At 40.1% G+C, this 14,696-nt stretch overlaps 1 non-coding gene across 1 annotated transcript; it reads right to left on the reverse strand.

Annotated features, from left to right (window-relative positions):
* Window positions 1-2,783: 2,783 nt before the first annotated feature.
* Window positions 2,784-2,891, reverse strand: LOC130978176 (small nucleolar RNA R71). Its single transcript, XR_009085833.1, has one exon. It is a non-coding gene; the product is annotated as a small nucleolar RNA R71 (small nucleolar RNA).
* Window positions 2,892-14,696: the final 11,805 nt, after the last annotated feature.

Genomic DNA, 14,696 nt, shown 5'->3' on the forward strand with positions numbered 1-14,696 from the left:
GATTGGCCGTACTGTGACAGAGTATTGAGCATTAGCTTTCACTGCGAGGATGGGAGGTAGCTGCTGACAACAGTGAGACCCTATACGAGCTTGCCATGGAAAGGAGTAAGAAGGGTTGGATGAAGACAGTAGGAAAGCAGAGAGACGGAAGGGAAGGCATCTTCATACACTTGTCTGAAGTTCTTACACCAATGATATACATAAGTATCACTATCTTTATCTTTTATGTTATTTTCGTTCATCACCATATATATCTGAGTTTGCCTGACTAAGATTTACAAGATGACCATAGCTTGCTTCAATACTAACAATCTCCGTGGGATCGACCCTTACTCACGTAAGGTTTATTACTTGGACGACCCAGTGCACTTGCTGGTTAGTTGTGCGAAATTGTGTAATGCCATGGTATTAAGCGCACCAAGTTCTTGGAGCCATTACCAGGGATTATGAGAGTCGTGAAAAAGTATAGTTCACAATTTCGTCCACCAAGTTTTTGGCGCCGTTGCCGGGGATTGTTCTAGTCTTGAGCAAGCCTTTGGTAACATCAGTGCCAAGATCCGGCAACAACATCAAATTTTTGGTGTTATTGCCCGGGATTGTTTAGGCTGGACAACTGACGGTTCATCTTGTTGCTTAGATTAGGTATTATTTTTTTTTCGAAATTCTTGAAGATGAATTCTAGAGTTTCATGATGATTTGTTGAAATCTAGCTGGCTGAGAAGCCATGTCTAATCTGATTGGACCGAGGTTTCAACTTATCACCACAAGAGCTTGTTGATTTCGTATCAATCTTGCTTTTGGAGCAGTGATTTGCTAAGGCTTGGCTGACCTTTGGTCATGTCTAGTGTTTTGGACCGAAGCTTTCTTTGGAAGCTTGGCTGGCTGTGAAGCCATGTCTAATTCCTGGACCGGAGTCTTAGACTAGCATTGCACTGATTCCTGGAATTCTCATTAAGAATTTTGATACCTTTCTCCACTTAATTTTCGAAAAATACACAAAAAAAAAATTTACAAAATCATAAAAACCAAAAAGATTTTATGTTTCTTGCTTGAGTCTAGTGTCTCATCTTAAGTTTGGTGTCAATTGCATGCATTCATATGTCTTAGTGATCTTCAAGATGTTCTTGATAATTCACTTGCTCTGATCTTTGAATTCTATTGACTTGAGTATTTTATGTGTCTCATATGCATTTTCAGTTCATTAGTGTCAGTAGTATACAAACTGCTAAGTTTGGTGTCTTGCATGCATTGTTATTTGATTCTTGTTGCATTTTAATTATTAAAAATCCAAAAATATTTTTAATTTGTGCCTTTTCAAGTCAATGATACAAGGGATTGAAGATTCAGAACACACTGCAGAGGAATTATACAGAAAAAGCTGAGCATTCAAAAATGCCTAGTGAAGAAGGCAGACTGGCGTTTAAACGCCAGCCAGGGCACCTGGTTGGGCGTTTAACGCCCAAAAAGGTAGCATTTTGGGCGTTAAACGCCAGAATGTATACCATTCTGGGCGTTTAACGCCAGGATGGTGCTAGGGGGAAGATTTTGTTTTCAAATCAATTTTTTTTTTCAAGTTTTCAAAGTTTTTCAAAATCAAATCTTTTTCAAATCATATCTTTTCAATCAAATGTTTTCAAAATCAATTTCTTTCCTTTTTAAAAGACACTTACTAACAATTAATGATTTGATTGACATTTTTTGCCTTTTCTATTAAGAGAGGTTTTATGTTTGAATCATATCTTTTCTTGTTAGGCAAGTCATTAATTTCCTAAATCATATCTTTTCAAATTGTTTTCAAATCATATCTCTTAAAATTGTTTTCAAATCATATCTTCTCAATCACATCTTTTTAAAAACCATAACTTTTCAATCAAATCTTTTTAACCTCTTCTTTTTCAAAATAGTTTTCAATCAAATCTTTTTGATTTCTAATTTCAAAATCTTTTTCAAAAATCACTTGATTTCTCTTCCACTTTCAATTTTCGAAAATTACCAATCAAATTTTCAAAATGTTTTCAAAATCTTTTGATTGAATTTTCGAAAATTCTCTTCCCTCCTTCTCACATCCTTCTATTTATGGAGTACCACTCCTTCTAAATGCACAATTCGAACCTTATCTAATTAAAGTTCGAATTCTCCTTCTCCTTCTTCTTTCTATTTCTCTTTTCCTCTAACATTTCAAGGAATCTCTATACTGTGACATAGAGGATTCCACATCTTCTTTTTCTCTTCTCTTTCATATGAGCAGGAGCAGAGACAAAGGCATTCTTGTTGAAGCTGACCCTGAACCTGAGAGAACCTTGAAGCGAAAGCTAAGAGAAGCCAAAGCACAACTCTCTTTAGAGGACCTGACCGAATTCTTCAAAGAAGAAGAACCCATGGCAGCCGAAAACAACAACAATGCCAACAATGCAAGGAAGGTGCTGGGTGACTTTACTGCACCTACTCCCGACTTCTATGGGAGAAGCATCTCTATCCCTGCCATTGGAGCAAACAACTTTGAGCTTAAGCCTCAATTAGTTTCTCTAATGCAACAGAATTGCAAGTTCCATGGACTTCCAATGGAAGATCCTCATCAGTTCTTAGCTGAATTCTTGCAAATCTGTGACACAGTCAAGACTAATGGGGTTAACCCTGAGGTCTACAGGCTGATGCTATTCCCTTTTGCTATAAGAGACAGAGCTAGAATATGGTTGGATTCTCAACCTAAGGAAAGCCTGGACTCTTGGGAAAAGCTAGTCAATGCCTTCTTGGCAAAGTTCTTTCCACCACAAAGATGGAGTAAGCTTAGAGTGGAAGTCCAAACCTTCAGACAGAAGGATGGAGAATCCCTCTATGAAGCTTGGGAAAGATACAAACAATTAATCAGAAGATGTCCCTCAGACATGCTTTCTGAATGGAGCATCATAGGTATTTTCTATGATGGTCTCTCTGAACTATCCAAGATGTCTTTGGATAGCTCTGCAGGAGGATCTCTTCATCTGAAGAAGACGACTGCAGAAGCTCAAGAATTGATTGAAATGGTTGCAAATAACCAATTCATGTACACTTCTGAAAGGAATCCTGTGAACAATGGGACTAGTCAGAAGAAAGGAGTTCTTGAGATTGACACTCTGAATGCCATATTGGCTCAGAATAAAATATTGACTCAACAAGTCAATTTGATTTCTCAAAGTCTGTCTGGAATGCAAAATGCACCAAACAGTACTAAGGAAGCTTCATCTGAGGAAGAAGCTTATGATCCTGAGAACCCTTCCATGGAAGAGGTGAATTACCTAGGAGAACCCTATGGAAACACCTATAATTCTTCATGGAGAAATCACCCAAATCTCTCATGGAAGAATCAAGAGAGACCTCAACAAGGTTTCAATAATAATAATGGTGGAAGAAACAGGTTTAGCAATGGCAAGCCTTTTCCATCATCTTCTCAGCAACAGACAGAGAGTTCTAAGCAGAATACTTCTGACTTAGCAACAATGGTCTCTGATCTAATAAAGACCACTCAAAGTTTCATGAATGAAACAAGGTCCTCCATCAGAAATTTGGAAGGACAAGTGGGTCAGCTGAGCAAGAAAGTTACTGAACTCCCTCCTAGTACTCTCCCAAGTAATACAGAAGAAAATCCAAAAGGAGAGTGCAAAGCCATTAACATGGCCGAATTCTGGGAGGAAAGAGAGGAGGTGGACGCCACTGAGGAAGACCTCAGTGGGCGTGCACTAACCTCCAATGAGTTCCTCAATGAGGAACCTTGGGAATCTGAGGCTCAAAATGAGACCATAGAGATTCCATTGGACTTACTTCTGCCATTCATGAGCTCTGATGAGTATTCTTCCTCTGAAGAGGATGAGTATGTTACTGAAGAGCAAGTTGCTAAATATCTTGGAGCAATCATGAAACTGAATGACAAGTTATTTGGAAATGAGACTTGGGAAGATGAACCTCCCTTGCTCACCAAAGAACTGGATGACTTGTCTAGGCAGAAACTGCCTCAAAAGAGGCAGGATCCTGGGAAGTTTTCTATACCTTGTACCATAGGCACCATGACCTTCAAGAAGGCCTTGTGTGACTTAGGGTCAAGTGTGAACCTCATGCCCCTCTCTGTAATGGAGAAATTAGGGATCTTTGAGGTGCAGGCTGCAAGAATCTCATTAGAGATGGCAGACAACTCAAGAAAACAAGCTTATGGACTTGTAGAGAATGTTCTGGTAAAAGTTGAAGACCAGTACATTCCTACTGATTTCATAGTCCTAGAGACTGGGAAGTGCATGGAGGAATCCATCATCCTTGGCAGACCCTTCCTAGCCACAGCAAAGGCTGTGATTGATGTTGACAGAGGAGAGTTAATCATTCAAGTGAATGAAAAATCCTTGGTGTTTAAGGCCCAAGGACATCCCTCTGTCATCATGGAGAGGAAGCATGAAGAGCTTCTCTCAAAACAGAGCCAAGCAGAGCCCCCACAGTCAAACTCTAAGTTTGGTGTTGGGAGGCCACAACCAAACTCTAAGTTTGGTGTTGAACCCCCACATTCAAACTCTAAGTTTGGTGTTGGGAGGTTCCAACACGGTTCTGAGTGTTTCTGAGGCTCCATGAGAGTCCTCTGTCAAGCTAATGACATTAAAGAAGCGCTTGTTGGGAGGCAACCCAATGTTTTATAATTAATTATTTTCTTTTGTTATTTTATCTTTTTTGTAGGTTGATGATCATAAGAAGTCACAAAAATAATGAAAAAAGCAAAAACAGAATGAAAAAACAGGAAGAAAAATAGCACACCCTGGAGGAGAGGAAACTGGCGTTCAAACGCCAGTAATGCTAGCTGTTGGGCGTTTAACGCCCAGTCTGGCACCATTCTGGGCGTTTAACGCCAGAAAGGGGCACCAGACTGGCGTTAAACGCCAGTAAAGGGCAAGAACCTGGCGTTAAACGCCAGGAATGGGCACCAGCCCGGCGTTTAACGCCAGAAATGGCTCAAAACGTGATTTTGAGCAACAATTGGTGCAGGGATGACTTTTCCTTGACACTACAGGATCTGTGGACCCCACAGGACCCTACCATCACTCTCTCTCTTCTTCCCCCATTCACCAATCACCTCAACACCTCTTCCCCAAAAACCCCTCACCTATCAAATCCCATCTTTCTCTTCACCACTCACATCCATCCTTCACAAAACCCCACCAACCTCACCCTTCAAATTCAAACCACTTTCCCTCCCAAACCCACCCATCATGGCCGAACCATTCACCTCCTTCTCTCCTATAAATACCCTTCTTCAACTCTTCATTTTCACACAACCTAACCACCCTTTCTTCCCCCTCTTTGGCCGAATACACCACCATCTCCCTCTTCTTCATTTCTTCTTCTTCTACTCCCTTCTTTCTTCTTTTGCTCGAGGACGAGCAACCATTTTAAGTTTGGTGTGGTAAAAGCGTTGCTTTTTCGTTTTTCCATAACCATTATGGCATCCAAGGCCGGAGAAACCTCTAAAAAGAGGAAAGGGAAGGCAAAAGCTTCCACCTCCGAGTCATGGGAGATGGATAGATTCCTCTCAAGGGTGCATCAAGACCACTTCTATGAAGTTGTGGCCTTGAAGAAGGTGATCTCCGAGGTCCCCTTTTCACTCAAAAAGGGTGAATATCCGGAGATCCGCCATGAGATCCGAAGAAGAGGTTGGGAAGTTCTTACCAACCCCATTCAACAAGTCGGAATCTTGATGGTTCAAGAGTTCTATGCCAATGCATGGATCACAAAGAACCATGACCAAAGTGTGAACCCGAATCCAAAGAACTATCTCACTATGGTTCGGGGGAAATACTTGGATTTTAGTCCGGAGAGTGTGAGGGTGGCGTTCAACTTGCCTATGATGCAAGGAGATGAGCATCCTTACACTAGAAGGGTCAACTTTGATCAAAGGTTGGACCAAGTCCTCACAGTCATATGTGAAGAGGGCGCACAATGGAAGCAAGATTCAAGGGGAAAGCCGGTCCAGTTGAGAAGGCATGACCTCAAGCCCGTGGCTAGAGGATGGTTAGAGTTCATACAACGCTCAATCATCCCCACTAGCAACCGGTCCGAAGTTACCATAGACCGGGCCATCATGATCCATAGTATCATGATTGGAGAAGAAATAGAGGTTCATGAGGTTATAGCCCAAGAACTCTATAAGGTGGCGGACAAGACCTCCACCTTGGCAAGGTTAGCCTTTCCTCATCTCATTTGTCACCTCTGTTATTCAGTTGGAGTTGACATAGAGGGAGACATTCCCATTGATGAGGACAAGCCCATCACCAAGAAAAGGATGGAGTACACAAGAGATCTCACTCATCATGAGATCCCTGAGATTCCTCAAGGGATGAATTTTCCTCCACAAAACTATTGGGAGCAACTAAACACCTCCCTAGGAGAACTAAGTTCCAACATGGGACAACTGAGGGTGGAGCATCAAGAACACTCCATCATCCTTCATGAAATTAGAGAAGACCAAAGAATCATGAGGGAGGAGCAACAAAGACAAGGAAGAGACATTGAGGAGCTCAAGCACTCCATAGGATCTTCAAGAGCAAGAAAGAGCCGCCATCACTAAGGTGGACCCGTTCTTTGATTTCCTTGTTCTTTATTCTTCTGTTTTTCGATTTTTATGCTTTATGTTTATCCATGTTTGTGCCTTGTGATCATTAGTGTCTTAGTGTCTATGCCTTAAAGTTATGAATGTCCTATGAATCCATCACCTTTCTTCAATAAAAACGTGCCTAATTGATAAAGGAAAGAATTGCATGAATTTTGAATTTTATAATAGTTTAATTATTTTGTTGTGGTGGCAACACTTTTGTTCTCTGAATGTATGCTTAAACAGTGCATATGTCTTTTGAATTTGTGGTTCATGAATGTTGGCTCTTGAAAGAATGATGAAAAAGGAGACATGTTACTGAGGATCTGAAAAATCAATAAAATGATTCTTGAAACAAGAAAAAGCATTTCAAAAAAAAAACCGAAAAAAAAAAAAGAGAAAGAGAAAAAAAGAAAGAAAAAGAAAGAATAAAGTTGTGATCCAAGGCAATAAGAGTGTGCTTAAGAACCCTGGACACCTCTAATTGGGGACTTTAGCAAAGCTGAGTCACAATCTGAAAAGGTTCACCCAATTATGTGTCTGTGGCATGTATGTATCCGGTGGTAATACTGGAAGACAGAGTGCTTTGGGCCACAGCCAAGACTCAATAAATAGCTATGTTCAAGAATCATCATACTTTACTAGGAGAATCATTAACACTATCTGGATTCTAAGTTCCTAAAGAAGCCAATCATTCTGAATTACAAGGGATAGAGTGAGATGCCAAAACTATTCAGAGGCAAAAAGTAAAAGCCCCGCTCATCTAATTAATACTGATCTTCACAGATGTTTTTGGAATTCATTGCATACTCTCTTCTTTTTATCTTATTTGATCTTCAGTTTCTTGGGGACAAGCAAAAATTTAAGTTTGGTGTTGTGATGAGCGGATAATTTGTATACTTTTTGGCATTGTTTTTAGTATGTTTTTAGTATGATCTAGTTAGTTTTTAGTATATTTTTATTAGTTTTTAATTAAAATTCACTTTTCTGGACTTTACTATGAGTTTGTGTGTTTTTCTGTGATTTCAGGTATTTTCTGGCTGAAATTGAGGGACCTGAGCAAAAATCTGATTCAGAGACTCAAAAGGACTGCAGATGCTGTTGGATTCTGACCTCCCTGCACTCGAAGTGGATTTTCTGGAGCTACAGAAGCCCAATTGGCGCGCTCTCAACGGCGTTGGAAAGTAGACATCCTGGGCTTTCCAGCAATATATAATAGTCCATACTTTGCCCAAGATTTGATGGCCCAAACCGGCGTTCAAAGTCACCTCAAGAAATCCCAGCGTTAAACGTTGGAACTGGCACCTAAATGGGAGTTAAACGCCCAAACTGGCACCAAAGCTGGCGTTTAACTCCAAGAAGAGTCTCTACACGAAATTGCTTCATTGCTCAGCCCAAGCACACACCAAGTGGGCCCGGAAGAGGATTTTTATGTCATTTACTCATTTCTGTACACCCTAGGCTACTAGTTTCTTATAAGTAGGACCTTTTACTATTGTATAAAAATCTTTTGATCACTTTTAGATCTCTAGATCATCTTTGAACATTTTAGTTCTTAGATCATTGGGAGGCTGGCCATTCGGCCATGCCTAGACCTTATGCTTATGTATTTTCAACGGTGGAGTTTCTACACACCATAGATTAAGGTGTGGAGCTCTGCTGTACCTCGAGTATTAATGCAATTACTATTGTTCTTCCATTCAAATTCCGCTTGTTCTTTGTCCAAGATATCACTTGTTCTTCAACATGATGAAGGTGATGATTGACGCCCATCACCATTCTCACCCATGAACAAGGTGACTGACAACCATTCTTGTTCTACAAGCATCTGAGGCTTAGTGAATATCTCTTGGATTCCTGATTGCACGATGCATGGTTGATCGCCTGACAACCGAGTGCTCGCCTGACAAACGAGCCAACCATTCCGTGAGATCAGAGTCTTCGTGGTATAGGCAAGAACTGATGGCAGCATTCAAGAGAATCCGGAAGGTCTAACCTTGTCTGTGGTATTCTGAGTAGGATTCAATGACTGAATGACTGTGACGTGCTTCAAACCTGTAACCTACTGGGCGTTAGTGACAGACGCAAAAGAGTTATTCTATTCCGGTAGGGGAGGGAACCGAACCGGTGATTGGCCGTACTGTGACAGAGTATTGAGCATTAGCTTTCACTGCGAGGATGGGAGGTAGCTGCTGACAACAGTGAGACCCTATACGAGCTTGCCATGGAAAGGAGTAAGAAGGGTTGGATGAAGACAGTAGGAAAGCAGAGAGACGGAAGGGAAGGCATCTTCATACACTTGTCTGAAGCTCTTACACCAATGATATACATAAGTATCACTATCTTTATCTTTTATGTTATTTTCGTTCATCACCATATATATCTGAGTTTGCCTGACTAAGATTTACAAGATGACCATAGCTTGCTTCAATACTAACAATCTCCGTGGGATCGACCCTTACTCACGTAAGGTTTATTACTTGGACGACCCAGTGCACTTGCTGGTTAGTTGTGCGAAATTGTGTAATGCCATGGTATTAAGCGCACCAAGTTCTTGGAGCCATTACCAGGGATTATGAGAGTCGTGAAAAAGTATAGTTCACAATTTCGTCCACCAGGATGCTTCATTGCTTCTTCTAGGCTAAAACTTACGACTCTCCCATCTATCTCAAATGAGTAAGTTCCCGAGTAGGCATCTAGCTTAAATCTAGAAGTTCTCAAAAATGGTCTTCCAAGTAGGATGGATGATGCTCTCTCGGTTTCACTTGATGGCATTTCAAGGACATAGAAGTCAATCGGAAACACCAACCCTTTGATATTCACCAATACATCTTCCGCAACACCCGTCACGGTTATTATGCTTTTATCCGCTAGGACGAATCTTGCCGTCGACCTTTTTAGTGGTGGTAACTTCAATACCCGATAGACAGAGAGAGGCATGATGCTAACACATGCTCCGAGGTCACACATACAATCTATGAATTGAACTCTATTGACGGTGCAAGTGACCATACAAGGGCCTGGATCATCACACTTCTCGGGCAATGCTCCCGTTAAAGCGGAAATAGAACTCCCCAATGGGATGGTTTCCAATTCAAGAATTCTATCCTTGTTCTTGCATAGATCTTTAAGGAATTTTGCATATCTAGGCACTTGATGGATAGCATCAAAGAGGGGGATGGTTACCTCGACTTTCTTGAACATTTCTATCATTTTGAGGTCAAGTTCTACGCGCTTCCTAGCTTTCTTTGCAAGTGTTGGAAATGGGAGTGGTTGAGCAATTTCTTCTTCTAAGGTTCTCTTAGTCTTGGGGGTCTCTTTTGTTGGTTGAGTTTCATCCTCAACTATGACTTGTGGTGTCTCCTCTTCCACTACCTCTTCTATATATATTCTCTCCTCCTCTTGAGCGATTGTGATTGGATTTGAATCCTTTGCTCCCTTCTCTTTTAATTGTGTTCTGGATCTTAGGGTGATGGCATTGATGCCTCCCTTAGGATTGAGTTGAGGTTGAGAGGGGAGAAAGCTTTGGATTGGGGGTTGAGGAGTAGGGTTTGATGGTGAGTCCATGCGTTCAAGAAGAGCTTGTAGTGTAGAGGTGAGGCCGGTGAGACCGGAAGCAAGTGTGTTTTGTAGTTCCTTTTGGCCTTGGATGATGGTCCGGAGTGTATCATCTTGGTTAGAGGGGGCGAATGGATATGTGAGTTGAGGAGCTTGTGATTGGTTGGGTGATGGTCTTTGATGTGGTGGTTGGTATGTTTGGTAGTTTCTTTGTTGGTTTTGTTGGTTGTATGGTTGATTTTGTTGGTTGTATGGTGGCCGATTTTGTGAGTTGTTGTTCCATCTTTGACCTCCTCCATTGTTGTTGTTGTCCCTATTTCCTTGTTGATGATTGTCTCTCCAATTTTGATTGTGATTCCCACTCCCTTGATTGTAGCTTCCTCCTTGATAAGGGTGCCCTTGGTTAGGGTTACCGCCTTGGTAGTACCCTTGATTTGGGCGGTCATAGAAATTATGGGTAGCCGCCAAAGTGTTGTCTTCTTGAAGGCTTGGGCACTCATCCGTGTAGTGGGAATAGCAAGAACAAATGCCACACACTTTTTGAGGGACCAATTGTTGATTGTATTGTTGAGGGGGTGGAGATTGTTGTGGTTGTTGTTAGCTCAATTGGAGTTGCCTCAAGATGGATGTCATTTCACTCAAGGATTTGGTTAGAGCGGTAGTTTCGCTACTAGTTGATACCTCATTCACGGTTTTTGGGCGGTTGACTCTTCGTCTCATATGTTGATTGGATTCGGCTAAGTCAATGATAAGTTGCCATGCCTCCTCCGTTGTTTTATATTTAGACAAAGAACCATTGCTAGAGGTGTCCAAGAGAGTTCTATCTTGTTCTCACATCCTTTGACATATGTATCCAAGCAATACTTGAGTATCAAGCATGTGATTAGGACATGCGTCTAGTAGCTTACGAAACCGTTCCCAATACTCGTATAGTGGTTCCGTTTCACCTTGTACAATACAAGACATTTCCTTCCTTAGCCTATCCATCTTCTCCGGTGGCAAGAATTTATCCAAGAATCCTCTTCTAAGCAAGTCCCAATCGGAGGTGACTTCACTAGATAGAGTGTAGAACCATTCTTTAGCCTTGTCTTCAAGAGAGAAAGGGAAAGCAAACAACCATATAGCAACTTCATCGGATCCTTCCCGCCTAGTTGTTGAGCATATACGATGAAAGTCTTTGAGATGTCGAATAGGGTCTTGTGCGGGAAGCCCATGGAACTTAGGTAGGAGGTTGATTAAAGCGGTCTTGAGTTCAAAGTTTGCATTCAAGTTGGGGTGAGTTACATGAAGGGGTTGAAGGACATAATCCGGTGCACCCACTTCCTTGATAGTAACTCTCCTCGGAGCATCCATGGCGTTAGTACCTAAAACAGAAGAAGTGTTGTTAGTGATATTGATGGGAGAATGATTATTGCCTTCTTTGAGTGACGGTTCAATGTTCACTTTTAGTAAGGTGGTTGAGGTGGTGAAAACCTTTTCACCTTTTCCAAAACTTAACCGCTTCCGAGCTTGTCTAATATGAAGCAAAGTTCGTTCCGGACTAAGCTCGGATTCGGTTGTGAACGCGTCATGCAATGAAGGAGAAGTAAAATTCATGGTAACGATGAGGGGTTAGTCACTTGAACAAATAATCACAATGAAATGCAACTATATGCATATACACATAATTACTCTAAACAATAACATGGCACACTAAGCAAAATCCCCGGCAACGGCGCCATTTTGATAAACGAAATTTATCATGCCGATATAGAATTCAATAATGGATATAATCGTGAGTATAGTCCAATCGACATTCAAACTTCGCATCAAACAATCCTACAATCTATAACCGAGAGTACTAGTCTCCCGAGTCGTCCTCCCTTGGAATTGCTAGAGAATGCATCTTATTGAGTAGGAAGCCTTATTATGATTCTTTGAGGGTTTAGCAAAATAGATGACAAACAATCAATTTTTGAAGGCTTGGCCTAGGGTCGGTATTAGAAATTCTATCCTTATAGTTCCTTCAATGATGATAACAATTAGGCCTTGCTTCATTTAGTTAACCCCTAGGTATAGAGGAAAGTCAAATGAGAGTAACTAACTTGAGTCACAAGTCCTAGTTTTATCCTTAGGGAAATCTAGCTTTAGTGCACTCCAAGTCAATTAGCAATTTCTAATTCCAAATCAACAATTGACATAAATTATTCAACTCTTTCTAATGGTCCAAACCCTATGCCAAGTAAGAAACTTTTACTCCATAACTAATGTTGGCATTTTATCAAACAATTGATGAGCATGGATGAAAGGCATAGTAAGAATGAGAAGAAAGTAGAATTGAAAGTGCTTCAACACAAGAAACTAACAACAATTAACAAAGAACAACAATGGAAATGAACTTCTCAAGAAATTTATAGAATCCAAAGCTACAAAGTTGAATCTAAGATCTATGAGAATTGAGCAATTACAAACACTAATTGAGATTAGAGAAGAAGATCTATAACATGAACAAAGTAAATTGAGAATTTCAATGGATCTCACCAAAGAGTGATTGAGAATTCATTAGTTGAAGAAGATGAACCCTAATGAGAGCTTGGAATCTCCCTCTCTCTCTACCCAAGAGTGTAACTACCCATAGCAAAAATATCTAGAACAATCTAAAAATGAGCAAAAGTCCCTTAACCCTTCAACCCCTGGTCTTCTTAAGCTCTTCCCGCCAAGGCACTTCCCCAAGATGGGATCTCCAACTGTCTCCACGCCCAGGTCACGTGACTATTTAAAAAATCATATTCGAGCATCGGCGCGCACGCGCAAAGCACGCTTGCGCGCCACTGGGGCATCTTGCAATGCGAGCGGAGGCGCAACGTACGCGTGCGCGCCCAAGGGGATTATGGCTTAGCCGCTACACATGCCGGCTCGTAGCTTGGCTTCTGACTTTGACTTCTAGCTGCGCAATCCACACGGGCGCGCCAAGTACGCGCACGCGCCCTTGCTGATGTTCCCAAGGATCAATTTCTCATGCTCCCTTCCTTTGCGCCCATTCTCCTTCTCTCTTCCAGTTCATCCCTTCCCTATATTCTAAAACCACTTAACACATAGGTCACGGCATCGAATGGCACCAAGAGAAGATTAGAAATGTATCTAATTTAGTACAAAATAAGCATGTTTTCATCCATGAGGCAAAAATTAGGAAAGGAACACAAAGTCTTGTATTTTCATATAAAAAGTGTGTGGAATCATTGATAAAACCCCTGAAATCAATACAAGATAAACTCTCAAAATGGGGTTTATCATTTATATCTATTACATTTTGCATCTTTTGCATGGTATATATTTTATAAATAGAAGTTGTGATTGGTTGTTGTGAATAGTATAGCACCTAGTTCACTTTTGTCCTAATTGTTCATATTAGTTTTTGCGATGTTGAAAATTAGGAAGAACTAGGAAAGATTTTGAAATTTCATCCATCACAACATACATACATACATATATAGGAAATAACTTTGGTGAAAAATAACAAAAGAATTTTCCAAGAATTTTGTTTCAAGGGCATTCTATTGAATTGATTTGGAAAATTGTTTTTAAAACTTGCTTGAATGATTTTTTATGGAACATAGAAGAGAGATAGAACAAAGCAACCTTGTGAGTTGTTGAGCCTTAATGAGTGGTTATACATTTTAACCACTATTTTTGTTTATTGTGTGCTATGCTCCTTCTATAATTGTAATTTTAGTTTTGCTTGATTCTTTATTTCCAATGTTTGATATTTTGAATGCATTTAGCATGATTGAGGCCATTTTTGTATTAAACTCACTCACCCATATGGACCTACCCTTGCATCTACCTTTGTTAACCCCTTTTGAGCCTCTTAATCCCATTTGTTCTAATTGTTAGCACATCACAACCCTAAGCGGAAAACCATGAATTACCTTGAATTGCATCTTTGATTAGCTTATGTTGAAGAATGTGTTTCATTTAAGTGTGGGGGAACTTTTGGGAAATATTGGTAGTGAATGAAGAAGATTGTATTGGGTATACATTGAAAAAGAAAAAAAATTTGGGAAATGGGTGCACATTCATGTATCATCAATTTGCTTTAACCATATGCATTTGTCTTAGAAAAAAATGAAAAAAAATAAAATGAAATAATAATAATAATAATAATAATAATAATAATAATAATAATAATAATAATAATAATAATAATAATAATAATAATAATAATAATATAATAATAATAATAATAATAATAATAAGAAGAAGAAGAAGAAGAAGAAGAAGAAGATGGGACAAAAGTCATCCCAAAGAAAAAAAATGATGAATAAGAAATGCATATGTAGTTTTGGATGAAAAAGATGCATGAATGTGTATAAAAAGTGTGATTATGGGAAGTTAGGTTGCATATTTTGTTATTTGGTTGAGTTGGATACTTGAGCTAATCAAAGATCCAATTCCTTAGTCCACTTAGCCATATTTATCTTACCTTAACCCTAACCCATTACAACCCTCTAAAGCCTCATGATACTTGCACTCACGCATCACATAGTTGTTGATTGTT

The sequence above is a fragment of the Arachis stenosperma genome, chromosome 4 (assembly GCF_014773155.1).
Source record: "Arachis stenosperma cultivar V10309 chromosome 4, arast.V10309.gnm1.PFL2, whole genome shotgun sequence".
Taxonomy (NCBI): Eukaryota; Viridiplantae; Streptophyta; class Magnoliopsida; order Fabales; family Fabaceae; genus Arachis; species Arachis stenosperma.